This window comes from Dermacentor albipictus, chromosome 2, assembly GCF_038994185.2.
Source record: "Dermacentor albipictus isolate Rhodes 1998 colony chromosome 2, USDA_Dalb.pri_finalv2, whole genome shotgun sequence".
Classification (NCBI taxonomy): domain Eukaryota; kingdom Metazoa; phylum Arthropoda; class Arachnida; order Ixodida; family Ixodidae; genus Dermacentor; species Dermacentor albipictus.
Window position 1 is genome coordinate 120,022,826 of NC_091822.1, and position 23,674 is coordinate 120,046,499.

Sequence of the window (23,674 nt, forward strand, 5' to 3'; positions counted from 1 at the left end):
GCCGGGCGCAGGCTACCACCCTGCGTCTGCTACAAACAAACACGTACCCTTCACCCGCCCGCCTCCACCTTATATTTCCGGACGTCTACACTACCCCCAACTGCCGGTGCTGTGGAATTCACCCGGCTACGCTTTCGCATATGCTATGGGAGTGCCCAGCAATCGCGTGACGCATACGTCACGGGCCCCGGGCCGCCTTCATTTTTTCTCCTCGCTTTCAGTTTTCTTTTTACGGCGTTGCGCACTTGGTTTGCGCGCGAGCTGTTGTGATCGTCTCGTTTCGCGCAGTGCACAATTTTGCGCGCTGTGCACAAGGACACATGACTTACGGTATAATTCAGTGCTACACGAATACTGAGACAGAATGAGCGGATCGCAGAGCATGATCACGCGCTAGAACACGGTGGAAAATGGCATAGTTTAGGTACCTGCGCACGTGACTGCACCACCGTGGAAACAAGCACACGAAGCGGAAGTACATCTCTCTTGCATCGGTGCGAAGTAAAAAAAAAACAACGAAAAAAAAACAACCACAAAAACACGCTGACATTCCGTTTGTGTGTTTTATTATTTCTCTAAACTTCAATTCGTCAATTCAAGCAACAGATCACACAAATAAAAGATATTGCCTTGAATAATTGTTCAAGTCACGTGTCACCACGAGCGACGCCACACTGCGGACACGAGTACGTAGGCGCAGGGACACGAGTACGTCACCGTCCGGCTTGGAGCGCGGTCGCCGTGAGAAGGAAAAATGGCGTTCAGTTTGATATTTCAGACCTTTCCGCTGCACGTAGCAATGTAATTCCTTGCAAACACGATCGTTAGCGCGAATTGTATTCTCTGCGCTTGTCAGCCCGAAATGGCCAGACCTGGTGAGGGGCCCTTTAAAAGACCCGTCTGGACGACTTGCCCGCTGGGCTCTTTACCTTAAAGACTACGACATACACGTAGTCTAGCGCTCCGGCCGCGAGCTCACCGACGCCGACGCTCTGTCACGCTCCCCGCTGCCAGCCCACATTGCCTGCCTTTCCCTGTTTGAGGCGGTGTCGTCGGTCTACATCGACACCTTCGCAACAGAACAGCGCAAAGACCCATGGGCGGCCTCTCTTTCGGATATCCTTTTTGGCTCGCCTGCGTCTCCCATCTCCCGTTCCCAGCGTCGCCAAGCTGCTCATTTGGCCGTCCGGGACAACCTCTTGTATCGACGCAAGTACCAGCCCGATGGTCGCCTGTGGCTCCGCGTTATCCCGAGAACTTTGCGTTCCGGTATTTGCGCGTGCTTCCACACTGACCCACAATATGCACACGCAGGCGTCTTCAAGACATATGAGTGCCTGCGGCACCGTTTCTAATGGTGAGGAATGTTTAGCTTTGTTAAAAAATGTGTGCGCTCGTGCTCACAATGCAAACGCCTCCAATCCCCGCCTCACCCGGCCCACGGTTTGTTACAGCCGCATTCGTGCCCTGCTCGTGCCTTCGACCATGTGGGAATTGACCTGTACAGGGCGCTACCGCTAACACCTGCTGGCAAACGATGGATTATTGTCGCAGTTGATCACCTGACACGGTGTGTCGAAACCGCCGCTATACCTGCAGCCATCGCCAGTGACGTTGCATCCTGTCTGTTCCACCGTTTCATACTTCGTCATGGCCCACCTCGGGAACTGTTGAGCGACAGAGGCCGCGTGCTTTTGTCGCAGGTGGGTGAAGCTCTGTTTGCTCAATGCCGCGTTGTTCACCGAACCACCACGCCGCACCGTCTTCAAGCTATTGGGCTTACGGAGCCTTTCATTCGAACCCTTGGTGACATGCTCGCCGTGTACATTTCATCGCATCATACAAACTGCGACATTATTCCCCCGTTTGTCACGTACGCATATAATACGGCTACACAAAGTGCTACAGGATTTCTCTCATACCCTCCCCTCTACGGTCGCGACCCTTCCCTAACCATCGATGCCGTTTTACCTCGTCAACCGGACGCGTCAGAATGTGCTCCCGTTTCAGCCGTTGCCAGATATGTCGAGGAATGCCGTCAGTTAGGAAAAATGCAATCTTGATGGCTACACTACCAACCCGAACTTCGCGCCTGGCACACTTGTCTTGCTGTCCGTGCCTCGTGTCACCCCTGGGCTTTCGCCAAGGCTCCTCTCGAAGTACGACGGACCACACCGCATCGTAGAACGCACCTCTCTGGTCAACTTTGTCATAGAGCCGCTTACACCGACGACCAACAGGTGCTGCCGTGGTTGGGATGTTTAAGTTCACCGCATGAAACAATACTATATCCCGCTCGTCTCCACGTCGTTAGTCGCCAGGATGGCTCCGCTCTTGTGCCGGGGGTAATTGTAAGGTGGAAGAAGAGCACACGGAAAAGGCCAGACAGATCGTCTATGCGATGCCTGCAGTGCAACCACTGAGCCAGCTGTATCGCCAGTGCTTGACACGAGAGGGAGCCAGTCGGCCATGCAGCGGTTCCTGCTCTGCGTTGCCTGACTTCTCGATTACGCTTGACGCAACCAATTGAATTATCAAATACACCTTTTTAGATCTGCAAGAAAAACCATGAAGGCGTTCGTCATCTGAAAGAAAAAGAAAAAAAAGAAAAGAAAAAAAGAATGATTATTTTAGCCACGGGCCAAGAATGGTGATTATATGTGTCTTTTATGTGGTCTCGCATAATCAATTGGCATTTTTGGATACGAGGTATATGCAAACTTGGTGTTCTTCTAATAGGAAAGAAGATAGAAATAAACAGGCTATAACTCGGTGAGATCTGAGATGAAATTGAGTAGTTACTGTTTGAAGATACCCATCGTAGTCGAACAGTGTTGCGATCTCACAAGTCTATCTAAAAACACAAAATATATTGCTGCGTTTTCAAAATAATTCAGAACAATCGCCGGATGAGGGAAAAAAAATCATAAGAGACGTAGGCGAACGGGAAAGTTAGTTTGAGTGCTCCGAACGAGTGAGTCAGGTATGAGCGTGGGTTAGGCAAGTGGGCATGAGGAATAGCCGAAGCAGTCGAACTGATTCAAGTTTAATAGAAACGGAAGCAACAACAAACTCTTGAGAGGAAGCCAAAATCCTTTTACCTCCGTTTCGAGCAAATTGAAGTGCAAATATAGTTCTTCAATACAAACAGAATCCAGCTTCGTTTAAGGCAACGGCAAAAAGCCAATGGGCGTAAGAATGTGCAGGAAACACGCGAAGGAAAGAAAAAAAAAACAAAAAAAAAACAAATAAGCATCTCGGATTCAAGAAGCGAAGGAAGAGATTGCAACTTGTAGGATGAGTGAACGTGACACCACGAACGGATGTAGTCGAGATAATTGGAAGCAAAACGCGGAGGGACCACGTTCTTTCCGACGCTCACGTCCCAAGTCACTCGGGCGATCACGTCTTCCGATGGGATAGCGGTACAGCGATTAGGGCGTAGTAGTACATAAGCGCTCCAGTTACATCTGCTTCGCTGCGAAACATGTCCGGGTCGGACTGCGATGGGGGGGAGGGGGGAGCGGGGCATCCTTTTGATGTCCACTCGATGGTCTCCGCTTGGTCAAGTCCGGGCGGGTCACAGAACGCGCTTGCCAGAAGCAGCACCACGGTTGTCGGGAGAGGGCGACATATAAGGACACGGCTCTCCGTCGAACCGATAAGGTCCTCCTGTACGGATATCCGTTGGGGCGCAAAACATGTATAAAGCTATTTCGACACGACTTTCGGTTTAAGCGATCGATTGCGGCTTTGCGGGCACGCCGGGGCACTCGAATTTTCTGACCTCTCTTGGGTATCATTTTCATCCTAATACCGATAAACGCACCATGTGTCCCAGCTAACCTTAGGCAATCTGCTCAACGAAACCGAAAAAAACAAGGAGGTTTGAAAAAAAAAACACAGAGCAAGATAGAACTATAAAACGTATACGGGGTTCGGATGTCAAAGGTGCATCTGACGACCAAAACACCGCAGGTCTTAAGATCGTATCTTGCAATGTGTTCTTAAATTCTTTTTTCCATTGAACAGCTTGGCTAACGATAGCTGGGGACATCCTATATTTCTTTTCTCTTTGCTGAATTAAGAATGACTGGCCGTGGTAACTCGGTGGCTACGGCGTTTTGCTGCTGAGCAGGCGGACGTGGGCTCGATCACGGCCGCGGTAGCCGCATACCGATCGCAGCGGAATGCGAAAACGCTCGGGTGTCTTGCATTCGGTGCTCGTCAGCGAACCCCGGGTGGGCAAATGTAGCCCGGAGTTATTCACCGCGGCGTCCTTCGCAACAAGCTGTACAGTTTCGGGACTATAAACTTCACGTTTAAAGAAAAAAAAAAGGCATCGTTCTGACGGAAAAGCGCAAGCTGCGAAAACAAATAGCCCATAGCTAAGAATAGCGGTTATCAGATACCGATTACTGTCAGATACCCACATAATTTGGAGAACAAAGCGTTCATTGTATAGATGCATTGGAAAACAAGGACAGTTGTACGAAGAGGAGATACGCACATGGTGAATCATAATTGTATACAGATGTTTAGCTGTGGCTGAAGAGATAATCACGTTACTAGAGAAATCTTAAAAAGCTGAACGCAAGTGTTGGTTGGCGGATCAAAACGGCTCGTATAGAATTACTTTCAGTATATGGGTTCCATTTACCTTGGACACATAAGAAAAAAGAATTGCATAGAGCTTATATCGGAATTGTGCCCGCTCAGGTGGATTACTTAAAGAGGCAGAGTATGCATTATGAGTTGCACTATTAATCGAACTCTCCAGATTTTTGAATAAATATATTCACTAAACAACTTTCTTATGGTTATAGGTTATATGCCTTGGGATAGAGTTCGCAGTTGGAAAATTCAAGCCAGGCACTAGTGAAATTATGTCTGCTTTGCAAAAGTATTGCATTACTTAGTGCCACTTTGAATGTATTCTTAAATCTTTTCTTGTATCGTTGAATCTATTTTAAAAATGCGATATGCATTGGCGATTCAGTTAACAGTTCCTCACAAGCATTCCTCGCCAATCAAGACAATATTAACTGAAAAAGACAGACCAACTTCTACGAGATTTCGGGCACAACTATCGCGAAAGTGGTGCCTGCATTAGGATTTCTGCTAAGCAGGCATGGAGTTACTGCTTCTACGACCTTGGTTTCGAAATTGGAGCATGCTCCTTCAAATTAAATCCCGGTGCTACGAATGCGCACCTTGTTACGTGAATAAACCAATACAGGATTAATGACCGACATCACGTTATATACCAACCAAAGTATCACGACCGTTGCGCACGACGCAGAAAGCTAGGCCTGGTAATAAGCAAGCATAAGTTCACACTATAGCATCAGTTGGTGATCTTGTGGAGGCAGATATTCAAAGGAACGACGAGGAAAGGGACAAAAAGGACATTCCAGAATCAAGGCTTCTGTTGTGGGAGTTCGGAGATTTCTGTGGTCAGAGTTACTCTACAAGATAAAAAAAAATGTATGAAACTATATGGTAATTTTTTTTACCTGACTTGTTCGTAATGCGTACGTGTAGCATTATCAGCAAAATGAATACGTATTACACTTTGATAACAAGCACTCTACGAATATTAAAGGCGACCAAGAAAGGGCACAGCGAGCACGTGTACAATGCGACGAAATCTGAGAATAAAGGATTCTCTCCCGAGCCTCACACAAGAAAACGATGCAAAAAATGTATTTCACAATCAGTGCGATGGAAGTTGCGCTCCGATTAGAAATTCTTTTTTTTTTCTTTGTTTGCGCAGAATCTATAGGTCGCTCGCGAACTCTCACGCCACAGCGGAAACCGGTCGGTATAGTAAATCGCTCGGGCGACCGAATGCCGCATTCGATCGTGCCAGCTGCCCAGAGCGGTGGAAAAAGACCGCGAGAAAAGCGACGCCACCGCGAAGAGGAGAAATCGACCGGGGGTCAATTCGCTGACAGCTGTTGGCCGAGACGCGCCAATGCAGTGAATAAGATTCGAGCGAAAACGGCGCACTGTCGTGCGCTCTGTGCCGCTTTCTATTCTCAGCCATTGTTTGCCGAGTCACGCCGCCCGATGTAGTCCCGGTCGATGGCATTGCGCGAGTCGCTCCCGAACGTGGGTTTCCAGTATAGGCAGCCGAAGGCGGCACCGGAGTTTTGTGCAAAATTTATTACCGGGACACCCGACCCCAGACTTCACCGATGTTAACCTGGCCATTGGAGCGATACGAGAAATAAAGGGACGGCGGATAGCGTAGGATTTATTTTTTCTTCTTCCGCCTCCAAACGCTTACGCATATAGTAGTATGTTGGTTAGACTTCGACCTCATCAATCTAGACTTCCGCCACAAACGCCCTCTGGCAATGATTATTTTAAGAAAGTAATCGTGGCACAAATAAAATAGACACAAAAAATCGGAAGGCAGGACACCATGCGTACAGCTTTCGCCTGCGGCGTCGTGTCTTCTGATGTTCTCAGGAAAACGCGGCAGGCTTTGAATCTCGAAATGTTGCTGTGCATGCCCTAGGATTAAGTTTCGTATCTGAGCGCTACCATTAAATATGCGCTCAATTAGCAAAGAGACAAAGGCAGAAAAAAAATTTTTTGAAAGAAATTGACAACACGGTGAATGGGAATGTGAAACGTGCGTTCTGTGGAAAGGGCCCCGAAGCACCCCTCAGGCTTGGTGAAATAACACAGTCCGTGGGTAGCATACGCTGCTGTGAACCACTCAGCCAAGTTTTACTGTCGTACGCGGCGCGTGGAGCTTGCAAGAGGATCGCGAAGTTGCCTTTCTCTCAAACGCTCTCTTTTCAACAGAAGGCCATGTCCTCACTCTCTTCTGGACGCTTTATTTCGTCATCGGAGGCTTTATTTCATCATTCCATTTGACGGCTGTTATTGGCCGATAGCTGAAATCAAGCTGTGGTCGGCTACATGGCGTAGATACCGCGATGGCCGCGGGGTGCCGCTACGAGTCCGCTGGCTACGCACACATCGGCTCTGTAGTGCTTAGAATATGCAGCTCGCTGTGGACAACCGCGTTTAGCTTATGTTTAGCGCGTCGTAGGCACCAAAGGCGGAAATAGTGGCGTCTATGGTAACATTCAAAATGAAATTTGAACTGCGCCCCACTAAGCCGTAGCCTTCGCAGTGCAAGGCATCGAAGAAGGAACGGGAGCACAGCGGAGGCCCTGTTTGAGTGCCAATAACTCCGCTTCTGCTGAACGCACTGAAGAACTTTCTTGTGGCAAGGTAGTTTTGAAATAGCCTATTTCGACTCCAAATGCCTTTCTACACTTCGATAAAAAAGTGGTTCAGGGGCCCTTTAAGCATCGACTCCACCGTTGCTTATCTGCAATTTATAAGTGTGTAGAAATGCGCAGTCGTTGCCACTGTTCGCAGTCTTTAGAACTGTGTGCTTGGTGTTTCCTTCTTTGGGTTGCTCAAGTCGCTCGCTCAATTGAACTGCGACTTTTAACGGCCTGAAACTGCGCAGTGGACTATGAGGGACGGCGCGGCGGCGCTTTCTTCAGATTTATTTGAACTATTTGGGGTTCTTAAACGCGTACCAACATCTAAGTGCAACAGTATTTTTTGCATTTCTCGCACATCGTAATGCGGCTGCCGGGGCCGTGAATCCAACTCGTACCCTCGCTCTCAGCAGCCGAGCGTCATATGGCTACAAATCAATCAATCAATCAATCAATCAATCAATCAATCAATCAATCAATCAATCAATCAATCAATCAATCAATCAATCAATCAATCAATCAATCAATCAATCAATCAAACACATACTTTTTTTTTCAAGAGCGTCATCATACTGCGTAGGCAGTGACGCCATCTATGGGCAGTTGGCATACTAGCTTGGGCGAACGCTCGGTGTTGTATGGCAGGTATACGCTGGCCAAGGGTTCGGGGTGGTTGTTTTCGCACTTGCGGTGGTCTGTTTAGTGTGACGTAGCGCAATCCACGTGGGACACTGCTCTGAGAAACGTGCTGAAGTGATCTAAGTCTGCATGGCCGGAGTCTCTGGTGACATCGAGGCGGACGGGGCACCCAGCGCGACGTGTGCACGCAAGTTGGAGTCTACCATCAGCCTCGGAGGTCAGTTGTGCATTTCTATAAAACGTTGTTCCGCAACTGTGGTCTTACTGCAACATTCTCAGTGTAATTCTACGCTAGAGTTTAAGGGAAATGAGTAGTTAAGGAAACAGACGCGACGATCGTAACAGCGTGGGCACCGTTCTGCTACGGAAAATAAGTCCTGCTGTTTACTTCGGTAAGCGTTCAAGCCATTGTCTGTAGATACATTGCACGACTACCTTCTTTGTTGGATGCGGCTTCCGCCCACGAATGAAATGGTTTTCGTTAGTGATAATTGCTTACCGTAAACCGGGAATCACACTTGTCGATTGGTCGAACGGTCGACTGCGGACTGCTCGAGAGTTCGAAGCAATGGTAGATGCCGGGTTATAGATCGGTTTGTTCTATATAGCCCATGAGTCGAGCATGCGGTGTGACCATGCGTAGCCCGTGCTTTTTTTTTCACGAAAGATGGCGACCAGATTGTCCGACTGGCCGCTCTAAACATGCGTACGTGATTCGGACTTTAAACGCCGCAAGACGTATAAAAGAGATCTTTTTCTTTCATTTTGTTCGTCCCATCATACGACGCACTAACCCGTTTTACAAACTCTTCACAAAAATAACCGTGGTATTTATTTTTATGCTATCACCTTTGGATATTACGGTTTTAGAAGTCAAAAGGCAATGCCGAAGCAGAACGCCTATTTGTATCATGCTGATTTACCAACCGCAGTGATCGCTGCTTTAAGCCACGTGATCGGCCTCGTACGGGAGGCTAAGTTAGGCATGGCATATTGAGTTAAAGTGCGTTAGACTTCAAATGCGTGAGAACGATGCCGGCGGCTGATGCAAATATTTTGTAATGATTGGCGCTTCGATGGTTCGGGGTTACATTGGGTTGGCCTTACGTGAGAAATCTTCAGTATCAGTTCCCTAGCCAAGCGATTAGATGGTGAGAAGATCTTCCACTTCACAGATGACGCCGCTCTTCGTCGAGTGGAAACGAACGCAGTGAAAATAGTGCATAACACCTACGCGCACCACGGCTCATGATTTAAGTCGCATTTCTTGCGCAACTAAGCGAAATTTCCGCGTGCTGCATAGTTACTGCTGCCCTGAAAGGCTCCACAGTGGTTTCCCGACTACCTTGTATGAACTGACATCACGTGAATTTCTCGGAGAACGAGATCAAACATCTCCAAATCGTGCCGCAGCACGCGACGGCAACACTAAAGCCCCTTGATAATTTCAAGGGGCTTTAGGCAACACTAGTGTTCCTGTATATGCTCCCGCAGGGAGCTCCCTGCGGGAGCATGTACAGGAACACTAGGCAACACATTCCAGCAGCGCCGCGCCGCGGCTCGCACGAAGAAAAGAGGAGGAAAGGCTCACGGCGTGCCCTCTCCTCCTCGCCCGATGAAAAGACGACGAAGCGGGCACTTGCCATGCACTGGCGCAACTCACGGATTCGGTTCTTTTTTCAGCAAGGACTGTGCGTCCAACGTCATGGCGCATCGGTTTTGTGCCTTTCACGCAATCCAAGATTTCGATTCAGGTTTGCTTCTAATAATAATGAAATAATAATGTATTTATTTGTGTCCCATAAGAATACACGACACAGGAGTCCTGCAGTAAAACCCGCCATGAATGACAGCTTAACGGAGCCTCAGGCCCCCCATACACTGAGCAGTTACAATAACAAAGAAAAAGGCATATTATACATAGTCACGGTTGAAAATTACACTTCCCTGCGTACAATGTAACGTACACAAATTGTGATGAAACAAGGCAAGATGGAAATACAAATTACAAGTTGACTCATGTAATAGAACAACACAATCGACGACGGCGATCGTGACTGCGGACGTTGGTCACCTAGTATTCGACCGACTAGAGGAGGGGAATGGGTTAATAATAATAATAATAATAATAATAATAATAATAATAATAATAATAATAATAATAATAATAATAATAATAATAATAATAATAATAATTTTTTGCAAGATGGCGCCCATTAAGGACTGCAACGTTCTGTGCTCGTGACCTTCCTTCGAGAAGCAACAATTTTTCAGATGAGATGTGTGTAAAATTCGTGCACGCGTGAAGTGCACCGCATTACCCGACAAGGAACTGAAGGCGCTGAAGTGTGATGAGTGTTCGTTTGGTGTGCCATCCTTGTGCGAATGCTGACTTAGACACGGCAAGTGGGGCTGTCACCACGACGGTCGCTTCCCCACCAGCGGCAATGACTGGAGCGGTAGGGACGGATCGCTGGCCAACGGCAGGCTGAATGTTCATGTTCGCAATATCTTGGTTAACGATGGTTTGAATGAGCGAGGGGTTTAAGTTGTCGCGCGTCCGTGGACCGTGAGTGCTGGGAGCCAGGGCCTCCAGATCGTGACGCATGATCTGCGCCACGGTTCCGTGCCGGGGGTTTAGCAATATTTACTTAACCCCTAATTGGCACACACCCAGTTCCAATTTTGTGCGCGTGTTGCCCCTAACATTACCCATATTTCTACAAAATATAAACATAGTGAGTGGTCTATCTTTTTTTTTTCAGAAAACCGTGAAAATTGGGATAAAGAGTTTTCGAGCACTTCTAGTCGCATTAACAACTTCTCTGTAAGAAGGTGCTTATCAACAAAAAGAAATCACTGGACACTCCATAAAACAATGCGAGAACGAGACACGCGTCGCACAGTCGTCGGGTGGTACTCAAGGTCGTGCAGACGTTCCATAAATCAGGAAAAGATTAAACGACATCAGCGCTGAGAACGTTCAAAATACAATGTGGAATCCAAATCGTCTTTGGACGACCTACTAGCGGGACATATAATGGAATAGTTTGGCTCGGTAGCCAAACAGTCGCGGCATGGAGGGAGCCATGTGCTCGGCGGCCCGGCTGAAAGCCATCATTTACGACTGCCATCGGAAGGATCGAACCGAGACGCGAGAAGAAGACGCATGAGCTGAGCCCGGATTCGGAAATAAATCTCGACGGATCAACGGTCCGACAGCTGTTCAGGGAAGATCCCAGTCCGTTTCCTCATTGTCCCGTTCTACCTCTTTGCCGCTGCACCGAAGTGCAATAAGGCAAACACGACGCAAAAGGAATGCGGGACCGGAAGATTGAACATCGCAAAGCGAAATCTGATTTGTTCCGTGAAACCTTTTCGCTTTTTACGCTTTCGTGTGAGAGCAGGGAATAGATAGGACGGCTTTAGAGAGGACGAAGAAAGTTGGCGGGTGATCAGCGCGGATGCCGTCAGTTCCGCAAACATCATTTACGCATCAGTGAATTTTTCACTTCTAAGCTCCGTTCAAGTTTTCGGTTGTTGACTAAACCGTAAAGAGAGCACAGGTGTATTCACCCACACGCAGGCGTAGACACGGGTGAACACAACGCGGCTATGCCAAAGTATGTTGTGGACGGCACCCTGCACAGAAGAGCCATTTCGCCTCCTTCGAGAGTAATGAAAACAAAATCGCGTGGACTTTGGAGGAGAGAATAACTTCTTCTTGGGCGAGTTTGTGTTTGCTTAACAGGATCTTCGCAGCTCAAAGGCTCGAATATAAATGATAACAGGGAGAGGAACGAGAGGAAAGGAAAGAAGAACGCGCTGCCTCTCGCGCACTTTCTCTCGTTCCTCTCACTGTTATCTTTCTTTTTCGAGTCCTCGCGCTACAGAGATATTGGAGGAGAGAGGGAGGAGAGTCATTGGTCGGCGCAGGCGATGATTTCGCGCGCAGGGATATCAGTTTTATAGTGTGTCCTGTGTAGAACCGTTTATTTTCGACAGCCACTATTTTGTTTCGGTAACGGATAATGTGTTCTTATAATCCTGTGCCGCGCACTGCTCGACGTGCTATCGTTTCTCTGCGCCCTAGGTATTCTCTTGGTAAGTGGTGCGTTACCTTTGTCTATCAATTTTCCATGATAGACGTCCAGAGTCAAGATAAAAGCCGGAAAATGAAAACGCACTACGTGTTAAAGAATTGAATGAATCAGGTTAAAACACCTCAGGCATGGCGGCCGACGTTTCGATAGCGGGACCTGTCTTTGTCACAGACCGCCAACCTGCCTGAGGCCACTTTACCCTGGATTATCCAATTTTTTATCATACCAACTTTTAAGACGGTGATACCAAGGTTATTGTTTGACTCTATACTAGTAAAAATCACCGAGTCCACGTTCTTCTTCGTGCTAAAACTATAGAGTGATCATTTCGTTTAATATTGTGTTTCCTTGTACATCTGTTAAGGTGATAAGCAGTGCACCACCTGTGATCAAGCATATACGAAGATGCTTGTGAAGCAAATGCTTGTTGAGTTGCACTTATTTGCACTTTCGACATTTCACGGTCACAATAAAACCAGCACTCGCCTATCTACGGTACGTACCACCGTTAAAGTTAACGCCCATTCAGAATACCAGCAGAAATTACTCGTAACATGCAATAACAAGGCATGCGCCATCATCCCTTATCAAATGACGTCTGCCTTAGGCTGATATCAGCAGACTAAGAGAGAGAGAGACAGAAAGAGAGAATGAATGAATTATGGCGTGTTACGTGCCAAAACCACAATTTGATTATGCGGCCCGACGTAGTGTGGGACTCCGGATTAATTTTGACCATTTGAGGCTCCTTAACATGCCTCAAATGCACGGGACATGGCGGTTCTTGCATTGAAGCCGGCCGCCGCCGCGGCCGGGATTAGATCCCGCGACCTCGGGCTTGGCAGCGCAACACCACAGCCGCTAAGCCACCACGGTGGGTTCGAGAGAGAGAGAGAGAGGGAGAGAGAGATAGAGATGATCAAAACAGGCACGGAGAGGGTTTGCCTGAGCTAGTGCGATGTAACCTGCTACCTTGCACAGGAGAAATAAGGAAGGTTGCCGTGGCGTGCATTGGGACAGGGAATGGAAAAGTAAATAAATAAACGAGAACGCACAACTTCTATTATTGCAATGCCGATGACATGATACTGAAATACTCCATTAGATACGCACTCTAATGGCTTAACGTATATCATTTACTCTGGCCATGCTCGCAAGCTCACATAAACTCCGAACCGGACAAGCACAAGTCTGAAAAAGCGATCTGGAGCGAAGAGCTCGCCCCCCACCTCTGGGCCGTCCAGCAGGTCCACAACGCCGCCAGGAAACTCAACCTCCCGGTTCCGTCGTGGGAGACGCCCACTCATGAGAGCCCAAAGCTCTCGTGGTCTGCAGGACCTTGAATAAAGTTGATTTCCTTCCTTCCTTCTTAATGGCATGACGACAAAACCATGATGAGCGAACGCTGGCGGGTAGCATGCAATACGAGCAGACAAAGTGCGACCTCGGCCGTTGTTTCCGCTAGTTCCCGCAGTCCCCGACAAAAGATGGCTGCCGCCTACAAGCGCTGCAAAAGCTGGTCGATAGATCAGGCCCGTATTCGCAAAGAGATCTTACGGAAGAATTTTTTCGTAAGATGACATTTGAGCCAATCGTGATGCTGGACACAATATTAGCGAAGGTGGTTAGCAAAAGGCGCGGGTACCTTTTACGAACTAAAAGCTTTGTGAAGTCGGCCCCAGATTTTTTACACTTGTCACTGCGTTTAAATCAAGCGTACATATACAATCTCGACTCCATAACCATATGTGGGCGCAGCCCATGCAGGGACGGCAGGTTTTGTGATGTGACACTGGCGGCAAGCACGCAATAAGAATAGGCTGATCGCTGTCGCGGTCACTTGTTCCGCCTGTTCCCACAGTTTGCCTCCAAGCGTATTGAACTGACTACTGATCATCCTGCAGTACAGTCCGTTCCTGCTCCATCTCTAGGAGGTTGTCACAGTTTCGTGAGACGATGGTGGGGACAAAAGCACACCGGTGCATCAAACTCCGTACTGCCGCACTCACAGAAGCTGCCGAGAAGTATGAAGCAATAACGAGGCAAAACTGGAGAAATCTCGACGATAAACTCCAGGGCGCGCTCGCCATGGTCAAGAAGTGGGCGCTACTCCGACGATTCAGCAACACCACCAAAGATAAGACCGAAAACCGGCACGTCATGAAGCGGGATGCCCAGGTATGGATATCGAGCACCTGCAGGACCTCCACAAGCAGTACATCGGAAATTCCACATCCAGCCCCTGTTCCACGCCAGTCTGCGTGGAAACAGCCAACCGGAGCCCGGACTCACCCATCGTCCAAACTTATCCAAGCCCTTTCAAGCCTTAACCAGAAAAACGTTGGTGGCGTATGACTGGCGACATTAACGCGATCAGTATTCTATCTAATTATGGGTGTCTAATTGGGGATGATATGTTTTAAATGCTATGATGATTATTATGCAGCGTGGCACATACCAAGTGGCACATTACCCACTGGTACTTGCCCAGTGGCACACAACCAGTGACAGCTGCGCCCAGTGCCATATATATTCAATGCTAGAAAGCGTACTAGGAAGCGAGCTATTCGATGACAGGCAACGAGTACTGACACGTGCCCTATTGTTACAAGTGACCTAAACTGACGCCAAAATGTTCATTGAAGATCGGCGCATACTCAATGAAAAAATAATGAGCCATTCCATTCTGTAGAGGTGGATGACTAGAAAAGTTGTTTAGCACATGACACAGAGGTGACATAGAATTTTGAGCAAAGGTACAAATATATTTATTGTCCTGATCGGTGGTCATCGTGGCGATAGGTATGCACACAAATTATCGTATCACCTATGTTATTAAATGCGTGCGTCACGTAAGACAATGAATGGTTAAAAGCCCCTTAAGCAATGCCCGCAAATAAAAATAAAATGACCAACCCTTCTCCTACCGGAAAATAGGGGTAAGTGAAGCTTGTTCTGCGCGCACCTGACCTTCGTCACAGTTAAGTAACCCACAGGTAATGGTGCCGCATTGCTTCGGTCTCCCGCTCTCTCAGCTCGGTATCTTCTCGTTTCTGTCGGGTTGCCTGAGCTCGGGCGGCTCTAAAGGCACGTTTATAGTACGACGTTGTCCGCGGCCGAAGAGCGTCGGGGTGCGTTGGCAGCCTCCGGTTACGTTGGCAGCGCCAGTGCGTCGAACCATCGGTTGAAGTATAGACGCTGCTCTCGCCAACTTGACGTCACGTGTGCGCTCGCTCGCGCTACGTCAGACTATATTTAGGCCTTATCAGCTGGATCGGCGCGCCGACGTTAAGCCCTCTCACGGGCGAGTTCTCGCCGCCGTTCGTGGAACGCACAACGCGTGGCCTTCCCATCCGTTTTCCGAGAATGAACTGAACAGAAACGAAGCTGGCGCAGCCCGCGACACCATTTCTTGCCGTTTCGCTCCCCGGCGTAAACGAAACGGTTCTGACTGGTTGCGCGTTGCGTGAGCGCGCGCCTATGCAGCTGGAATCGGAGCGTCGGCATAGCTGTCAACTCATCAAACCACCCTTCCCCGCAGTTGCTCTGCTCTGGGAGTAAGTGGGTTTTTGCATGACCATATTGCCACCGAAACTTGTTGGCCATTACAAGCTTTGCTTGAAAAGTTTTAACGCGACCTTGCCATTGCGATGACAGAAGAGAAATGAAATTTTATGCTGGAGTGATGAGCGACAACGGAGCCAGCTATGTAAGAAGACGACGATGCTCGATGATCATAGTTGTAGATGATGATGATGATGATGATGACGATAGTTTGCTCTTGCCAATGAATGGTTCATACCCTCTTAAGCAATGAGCAACAACGAAGCCAGTGGTGGAAGGAGACGACGACGACGAAGGCGTGAGCAGTGGCACGAGCGCGTCCGCGCGGTTGCGCCGATGGGTGCCAACGAGCTAGTTCGCGGGTTGTTCGCGGACGATGGAAAGGCCTAGTTCGTATCCTTGTTCAAAATTCTTTGTCACCTCTGTGTCGTGTGCTCAACACCTTCGCTGGTCATTCACCTTAACAGAGTGGAATGCTCATAATTATTTTATTGACTCTCTAGTCTGTTCCTTCTGTTGCGTTAATACCGACAGTGTTAATACCGACAAACTCATCACACATAAAATAATGATACGCTGAATGGCAACTTATTAATTGTTGCAAGAGACAAATACTGAAAACACGCTGGAACGTTTCGTCAAAGGCGAAAAAACATGAAAACGTGGTCATACAGAATGGTGCATGCGCGCGAAAAATGCTCGTAGCCACAGGTTTGTGGACTAGCGTGCCATTTCTTTGTCAGATAACAAGAGACGTGATGCATTAGCACACATCTTGTTATTATTATGTTATTATTATCTTGTTATTATTATGTTACTATGCACTGTGTTTATTCTCTACCCACTCCCCTCTGTAATGCTTCGGCCCTGAGGGTAAAAATAAATAAATAAATAAATAAATAAATAAATAAATAAATAAATAAATAAATAAATAAATAAATAAATAAATAAATAAATAAATAAATCTCTTCTAATTTTAACTTGTTGTTCTGTAGGTATAGATTATTGCCCGGGTCATCTGACTGATGTTTTCTCGCTACTATTTCGCACTTGTACAATTCAGTGAGTAGTAGTAGAGCGAGAAACAGCAACTAAATTATCTGTGCAGTAATCGTCAGCCTAGAGAATAACAAAACAGACAGACATGAATCACTGCGCCTGGCTCTTGGCTTCACATTACCCACGCGCCCTGCTAATATACATCGCGTAAACAGGCTAGCTTACTTGATAGACAAGTACATATAAATAGTTCGTGAAAAGCAGGACACCACAGGAATGTAAAAAAAAGGAAAAAAGAAAAGCGGGTGGGCAGACGATCCGGTGCAAGATGCAGCCGAGCTACTACATCGCGTTCTAGTGAAATTATTTTTTTTTACAGAATCCTTAGGAGATAATAGCACAGTATGCTTCGTTACATATACAGATGCGAATACATTGACTACTCGGTTGCAAGCCTCGTACCTCGTGAGAGAATGCTCCCCATACGTGGTTGCTGTGCTACGCACAGCAACTTGGTGCTTTGTAGTGGAAGCTATGAAGTGCACTCTGGCGTTTGAGTCCGCGCTTAGAGGGTTTCTCGCGAGGCCCCATTGTCAATATTGGTTGAGTTCTGGAATTTGTAAGGTGCCGCTTGAGAAGAGGTTTAGTGCGAGACCTCTTCAGATTGTTTCGTTCTTGGATAAAATGTGAGGAATTGAAATTATACGACGTCATGCTGCCACAGCAGCGTCCTTAAACGCCAGCAGAGATTCTTTCACGATTTGTCTTGATTGTCGTCTGAAAGCGACATTTTTTTCGTGCGCTCTCCCATGCCGGCAGGCTTACGACGTGGCCGTGAGGCTTGGCCTTCCGGTCCCGACGTGGGAGCGGCCCGCTTAGTGGTTATTTATCACTACGTGCAGGACCAAATAAAGTTTTCTTTCCTTTCTCCCATGCCGTGACGACGTCACGGTGACCAAGTGACGACGTCACGTGTGCGTCACGAGCCCCAATCCTTTCTTTAAAACGAAGCTTTCTTTGCCTCTTCTCCCGATTATCCTGGCGCAGCTGCTGCAGTCTTGCTCGCGCGAGCCGCTGGGTTTTTGCAACGCTACCAGATGGCGCTCGCCTCCGCGCATCCCGGACGGCGCCCACGCGGCAGCGTCTCACAGTTTGTGCGTATAGCACGTGCTGTGCTTGCTTTCCTATACGACAAAAATGCAGGTGGTGTGCTGTCGTAGTGTAAATATTACAATCATCCGTAACCTGAAGAGAGCGCTTGGAGTTATTCACAAAATTAATGTATATGGCTCCCGCAGGGAGCCATATGCACTAACTTTAGCGTCTCAACAGCGTGTTGTCCACGTATGCGGAAGGAGCATGTAAACACGCGCCATCGAAATGGCTCCAAGTGCGCACTCAGCGTGGAGGACACACACGCCCGAAAGAAGCATCACGCGGAACGCCTAAAGCAAACAAGTCTCCTTGTGTGTTCTGTGGACTGCACAGACAAACATCAGTGAGCAGTGATGCACGCAAGGTTTGACATCAACTCACCACTCTCGTATTGACCTGAACGCTGAAGAAATTGCACATTCGCCATCAACATCACCGCTAATCATCGTCAATCAACACAAACAACATACAAATCTTCGCCTACATCGATTCCCACAATGCGTGGGACCCGCATATATTTTTTTTTTCTTTTTCCATTTTGTTTCGCGACGCACCTCCAGTGGTGGTATCACGGTGTACCACCATAGTGGGATTGTGCATTCCGTTTTGGATGCAAGGTGACCTTGCAGGTACTTACTGCGACGTCACTGCCTGCAATGTCACCGAATCGGTGACATTGCAGTCAGTTTATCTGACGTATATAAATTTGTGCATTTGACCTTGACTCTCTGGTTGGAAGCTGGGCTCCTGCGAGGAAGAGCGCGAGATTTTCTTTGAAATTTCTGCTGTCATTGCCCCATGCGTTTGATACTTTGCCGGCACGATTGCCACCACGTGATCTACGCGCCACGTTTTGTGTTTGTCGTGCTCCAACCTGTAACGTTAGGGGCCGTCTACAGCTGTGATTGAGGCTACCGTAGAGGATGCTATCACATAAAGGGAGGCACGGCGTGGAGTCACGTGCGTTCGCATGGTCACGTTTTTAATTGGCTTGCACGGGCTGCGTGTCGCTTTCAATCTAGTGCTGTATCATTAAATTGTATGGGTAACGGAGTCGCCTTGTAATATGGAACGTGTGGGTGGAGCGCTAGGTATTTAATGCCGGTTGTTTTTATAGTAGCACATGGACTCGCTTGAGCTGGAGAACGCGCTTCGAGGCTCGCTTCGTGAATACGTGCAGTCACGTACCACAAACTGAGAGGCGTGGGTAACACAGTGCTTGGTGGTCTGTCATCAGCACGAAACACTGGATGGAAACATGCCGTCTTTCCACGGAATGCGCTACTGGTAGCAGCGTTGCTCTCTTGGGATGGGGGACCTTTCCGTCTGTCTTTCTTCGCGGAACGAACACATGACCTGAATTGACCGTGTACTCGCGCACCAAATTGTTGAAATCCACTTAGAGGGTACGGCTATAACGTCTATGATATCTTCTAAAGGAACGTTACTAATTAAGCGACTGCATTATGAGTAGCAATGCTGTTTATTCGCCTTTTTCATTTTCGTGTCTGGCCTGGCGAAGAAATGATATAATAGTAGGGACCCCACCGCTCAAGCAAGCTGAAGTTTAGTTCGAAGGCGTTATTGCTTATTTCAAGCCTTGAAAATTTATTCCGAAGCGACGTGTGCCAAATATTCATTTCTTACCCCCCTCCCAAAGCTTTGAAGGAAAGGGTATAGGTGACCCTCTAAATTGCCCATGTCGTCACCAAGACGTTGCGCACCGATGAATCTGCGCAGTTCTGCAATTGCACCCACTATCTCCTCTAAAGTAAAGCTTTCTTCACCTGCTTCCCGGGGATTGGCGTATGTAAGTACGTACGCTGCTTACCTAATACATGACTCTTGTAGCAATGAATGTTGACGGACAAGGTAGCGACAGTGGGCGCACTTCTTTTCTGCGTAACAAAACAATGCAACAGACATAAAAGCTGTGCACATTATATCAGCCCATGGGCATCTCTAAAACGTGCACAAACCTCTGAATGAAACAGCGCATCATATTCAACGGCTTCTTTAACTTTTCCCATGTTTTTCACGTGTGGGCCGCCACCATTCTTGGATCACTGGGCTTGGTTCCATCCGCGGGCCGTCCCGCTGAATTTGTATGTGCCGCTGTTAATAAATAAATAAATAAATAAATAAATAAATAAATAAATAAATAAATAAATAAATAAATTTTCGCTTGTGTTGTAACCGCCTATGTGCGTGCACCTCCTCATCACGACTGTTTCCCCGACGAGCATCATGCGTCACCTTCATACAGGCGACGAGAATGTACGCGTGTCATTCGCAGCCGCTGCTACCTAGCTCAAAGATGCGTGGTGTTACGTAGATTTCTGTGTTGCATTGAATATGCGTGATATTAATGCAAAGCGTAATTGTATAATCCGTCTGCGAATTTATTCGTGCGGTGAGCCGGATAGTATGGTTTAACTGACCTACTAAGTAGTGTCAGGGAGCGAACCTAAGTTCTGTGTAATAAAGCAACATACCACGGAATGAAAGAATTATATAAGAAGTTGACCCATAGTTGTCTATAAAGTAAACATATCGCGTAATAGAATGTGTTAACGCAGAAGCGGTGTCTTAAGTATGGCGGCCATGACGTATTTATGACTGTGCACTCCTTTCCGGCGTATGCAACCCGAAAATCCATTGCCTTCGAGATACGTTTCATTTACTCAGAGGCAGCTTTTTCAAGGGCGCGGATCTAGTCACGACCAGATCCGCGCCCTTGAACAAAACATTATTTACAACTAAAAAGTTGTAAATAATGGCATTATGACGTCATGCTTGCGGTATGTCCTTTCAAGATGAAAATTTCACGCTGTTTCCACTACTTTTGCTCAGCAAGCTTAAAATTTGAGATCTGGTGACTATGGTGATTCCTAAACCTGCCCTTCCATTTAGTTGTTACTTATACTATTGAGGGGCGGTGTCCTACTGACCTAAAAAAAGAAAGCTGAAGTGTGTGGTAGATAAGAAAACGCAACCTCCAGACCGCACATACATACCGTTTGTTTATCGCACGGCTTAGAAACTATAGCTGCAAAGCGTGATGTTGAGGTAGTCCAATCGGCACCCAAGAATCTACATAAAATTTGCCAGATTGTACAAAAGAAAACAGAGTGAACCGCAGTGGAAAGCAAAAAAAATGGCTGTATCGTCAAGCTCAGACAGAAGTATATAGGCCACGTAAGGCGGTAAGAAATATGCATAACCTCCAGGACGGGGCTTAAACGAAAAACTAAATGAGTATCAGCAGACATTCCGCCGTGCACAGCAGTTAACAAATACACCCGTACATTACAGTCGCTCTCGCATACGTATATTTAGCAATGTAGCAATTTTAAAGTAGCGCTGAAGCCGTTCACAAAAGAACGCGCAGTTTTGAATATACAAAAAAAAAAGCTTGTAGCAGCATAAAGTAAGTCAGCGTAATACTGCGCACTTGAATTACTAAAAAAAAAAAGAAAGAGACGAGGGCTTCATGCTTTTTCCTCATTTTCGGATAGTTCGTTGCCCGTTGTTTATTAAAGCGAAGCTTTCTGTGCTTCTTCCTTTGCCAGTTCGTGTTTCGAGCGGCCAATACTCTCCACGAAAAATAAACCTGAATATAGATGTCCCGGAGAGGGGAGGCCGACAGCCGTTCTCGTGCTAATCTTCAGCGAACTTTGCAAAGCCCGGTCGACTTCGCTAAGCCCCACTCCATATAGCATCAACGTCAGGAATGATGCTCTAGACTTGACGGTAAAATTACTGAAAGTTTTTAACACTTGCTTGCACCTGCATGCTTCGTAACACGTATCCTGTCATCACGCCACGAAAACTTATCACAGCTTGCGCAAACGGGTGGCTGTTCTATTTTCTGCACCAGTCGGTGCCAGTCGGTGTAAATTACACGTTGAAGGTCACTATAATACGCCCATACTACACGTTAAACAATACAAAATAGAAAAATAACCACCTTTGGCAGATAATGCAGTTTTAATCCTTGAGCTCGATTGCTCGTAGAGGCGGACATTACTTGCGCAAAACAAGAGGTAATGCATAACTAAGTAATTAACAGAATTTCACAAGGCACATTTTTTAGCTAGTTATACTTTAGGGCGCATACTGCAGTTCATGAGCTGAAGTCAGTGAACCCTCAAAGCACATTCAAATGAAACAAGTTTTAAATTTAGTGCTAATATGGCGATAGCCACGGTCAAAATTGTTGTGAAATGCATCGCCGTTCCACGTATTTTTTTTTTTACTAGACGCCTATTCACGCATTGCAGGAAAAAAAAAAAAAGCTGGAACGCTAATGCATTTCGTCGCACACTTTGTATGGACATGTTTATCGCTAAACTGGTGTCGTCATCAGAATTCGTTCCGAGTAGAAATGCCTTTCAGACTTGCCGGCCACAACTTGTAAATTTCAATATGTACAGCAAAATAAATTGCTAAGGTTGCTTAGTTCTAATTTATTCGTTAATTAAATTATGCACTTTGACTTCGTATTAGAAGAATGTCTGCCTCTCCGAGCGAGTCTGCTCAGGGAGTAGAATTGTGCCATCTGACGTGGACGATTTCTAAAAATTCTGTAGGACCTATTCTGAAATACACAGTGTATACCTGTTATTACGACGTGCAACACCCAATTTGCGCCGATTGGCAGAGATTGGCCCCGCAAGTCCACCCACCCGCTTGTACCACCCGTTTGCAAAAGCCACTGGTAAATTGTCGCCACGCGATGGCAGGATGCGTATAATAGGAAGTTTGGAGACGCAATCAGCGTTGAAAACTCTCAGCCACCTAAACTGCTGAATTTCGAGCGTCGTTGCACGGAACGTCGATGCCATGGAGTGAAGCTCAGCGAAATTGACAGCGGGTGTCACTCCGAACTTCGTGCAATGTCCTCTGAAGCGTGGCACAGGAACGGTTACCCGCCTGTCCCTCTACGCGACGTTTATATACCGGCTTTTTAAACGTGTACCTTAACACGTGCTTCGGTGGGTAACACAGGACGCTCCGAAGCGCAAACCTGGGCACAGCAACACGAGTCTGTCGCTCTTTTAGACATGCGGCCCCGCTGAACTCTGTCTATTGACGGCGGCGTTTTGTGTCAGGGCTTGAATTTAACCTGCAAGAAGGTAGGTATCACGTGTCGAGCCTATTAACGGCTGCACGAAAGGCTTTTCGGCGAGCGAAGCTTCGCGAAATATGCGTGGAGGATGTTGCAGTAGGCCCACTTCTAGTCATTTCCGGTCAAATGTTGTATTTTACTGCTCGCTTATTTCAACGGCAAGCGAGTTGTAAGCGGTGAATCTTTCATGCGTAATTGGGCTTCACCTACACGATGGCAGAATTGACTCTATTTTCACAAGTGTTATTTCTCCGACGAATGACCGAGCAGTGCGCAATGATGGATGAAGCTTCGACATTTTAAAACGACTGCGGAAAGCTAGTCAGGTACTTACTTTCTGAATAAGTGAACAACTAGCTAACTAAATAGCTAACCGACTGACCGACCGACTGGTGTGCCTTATAGTTTACAGCAGAAGAGGACCTGGATGCTAGCTTTGCCGCGCACTTAGCGCTATGTGAAGCTTTTGCAACTTCAATTTCAATTTGGTTAATGGGTGTTCTGCGGTACGCGAGAAAATGTTCGAGTATAATACTTGAACATTTATTGGATCAATTAGCATTTGAATTATAATAAATGAAAGAACTTGAAACCGTGTACTAACGAACGTGCATAAAAGCACACAATATTGGCCAAGCCTGATGTCACCTTAACAGAGGGTTGTAAAAAAGCCCGCGTTATCGTCTGTGTGAAGGTTTTCGCAAACGATCTTCTGTTATCTTGGTCCTGTGCTGGTTGATGTAATGTCTGTATATTCCCTACTCTTATCGATCTATCCTATCATTTGACATCCTCGCCTACGTATGCGCACACATGGTACGTATTCCTCC

At 47.1% G+C, this 23,674-nt stretch overlaps 1 protein-coding gene and 1 long non-coding RNA gene across 3 annotated transcripts in view; one reads left to right on the forward strand and one right to left on the reverse strand.

Annotated features, from left to right (window-relative positions):
* Nucleotides 1-1,893: 1,893 nt before the first annotated feature.
* LOC139056077 (uncharacterized) lies at nucleotides 1,894-19,740 on the reverse strand. The gene is made up of 3 exons (XR_011512125.1): nucleotides 19,693-19,740; nucleotides 19,545-19,611; nucleotides 1,894-2,585 (listed from the first exon to the last, which is right to left on the reverse strand). It is a non-coding gene; the product is annotated as an uncharacterized lncRNA (long non-coding RNA).
* LOC135914717 (chondroadherin-like) overlaps nucleotides 7,960-23,674 on the forward strand; it is a 660,669-nt gene continuing 644,954 nt past the window's right edge. For both annotated transcript variants that reach the window (XM_070533920.1, XM_070533923.1), the window contains exon 1: nucleotides 7,960-8,109. The gene's annotated coding sequence lies outside the window, so the exon portion shown is untranslated. The remainder of the gene's footprint in view (nucleotides 8,110-23,674) is intronic.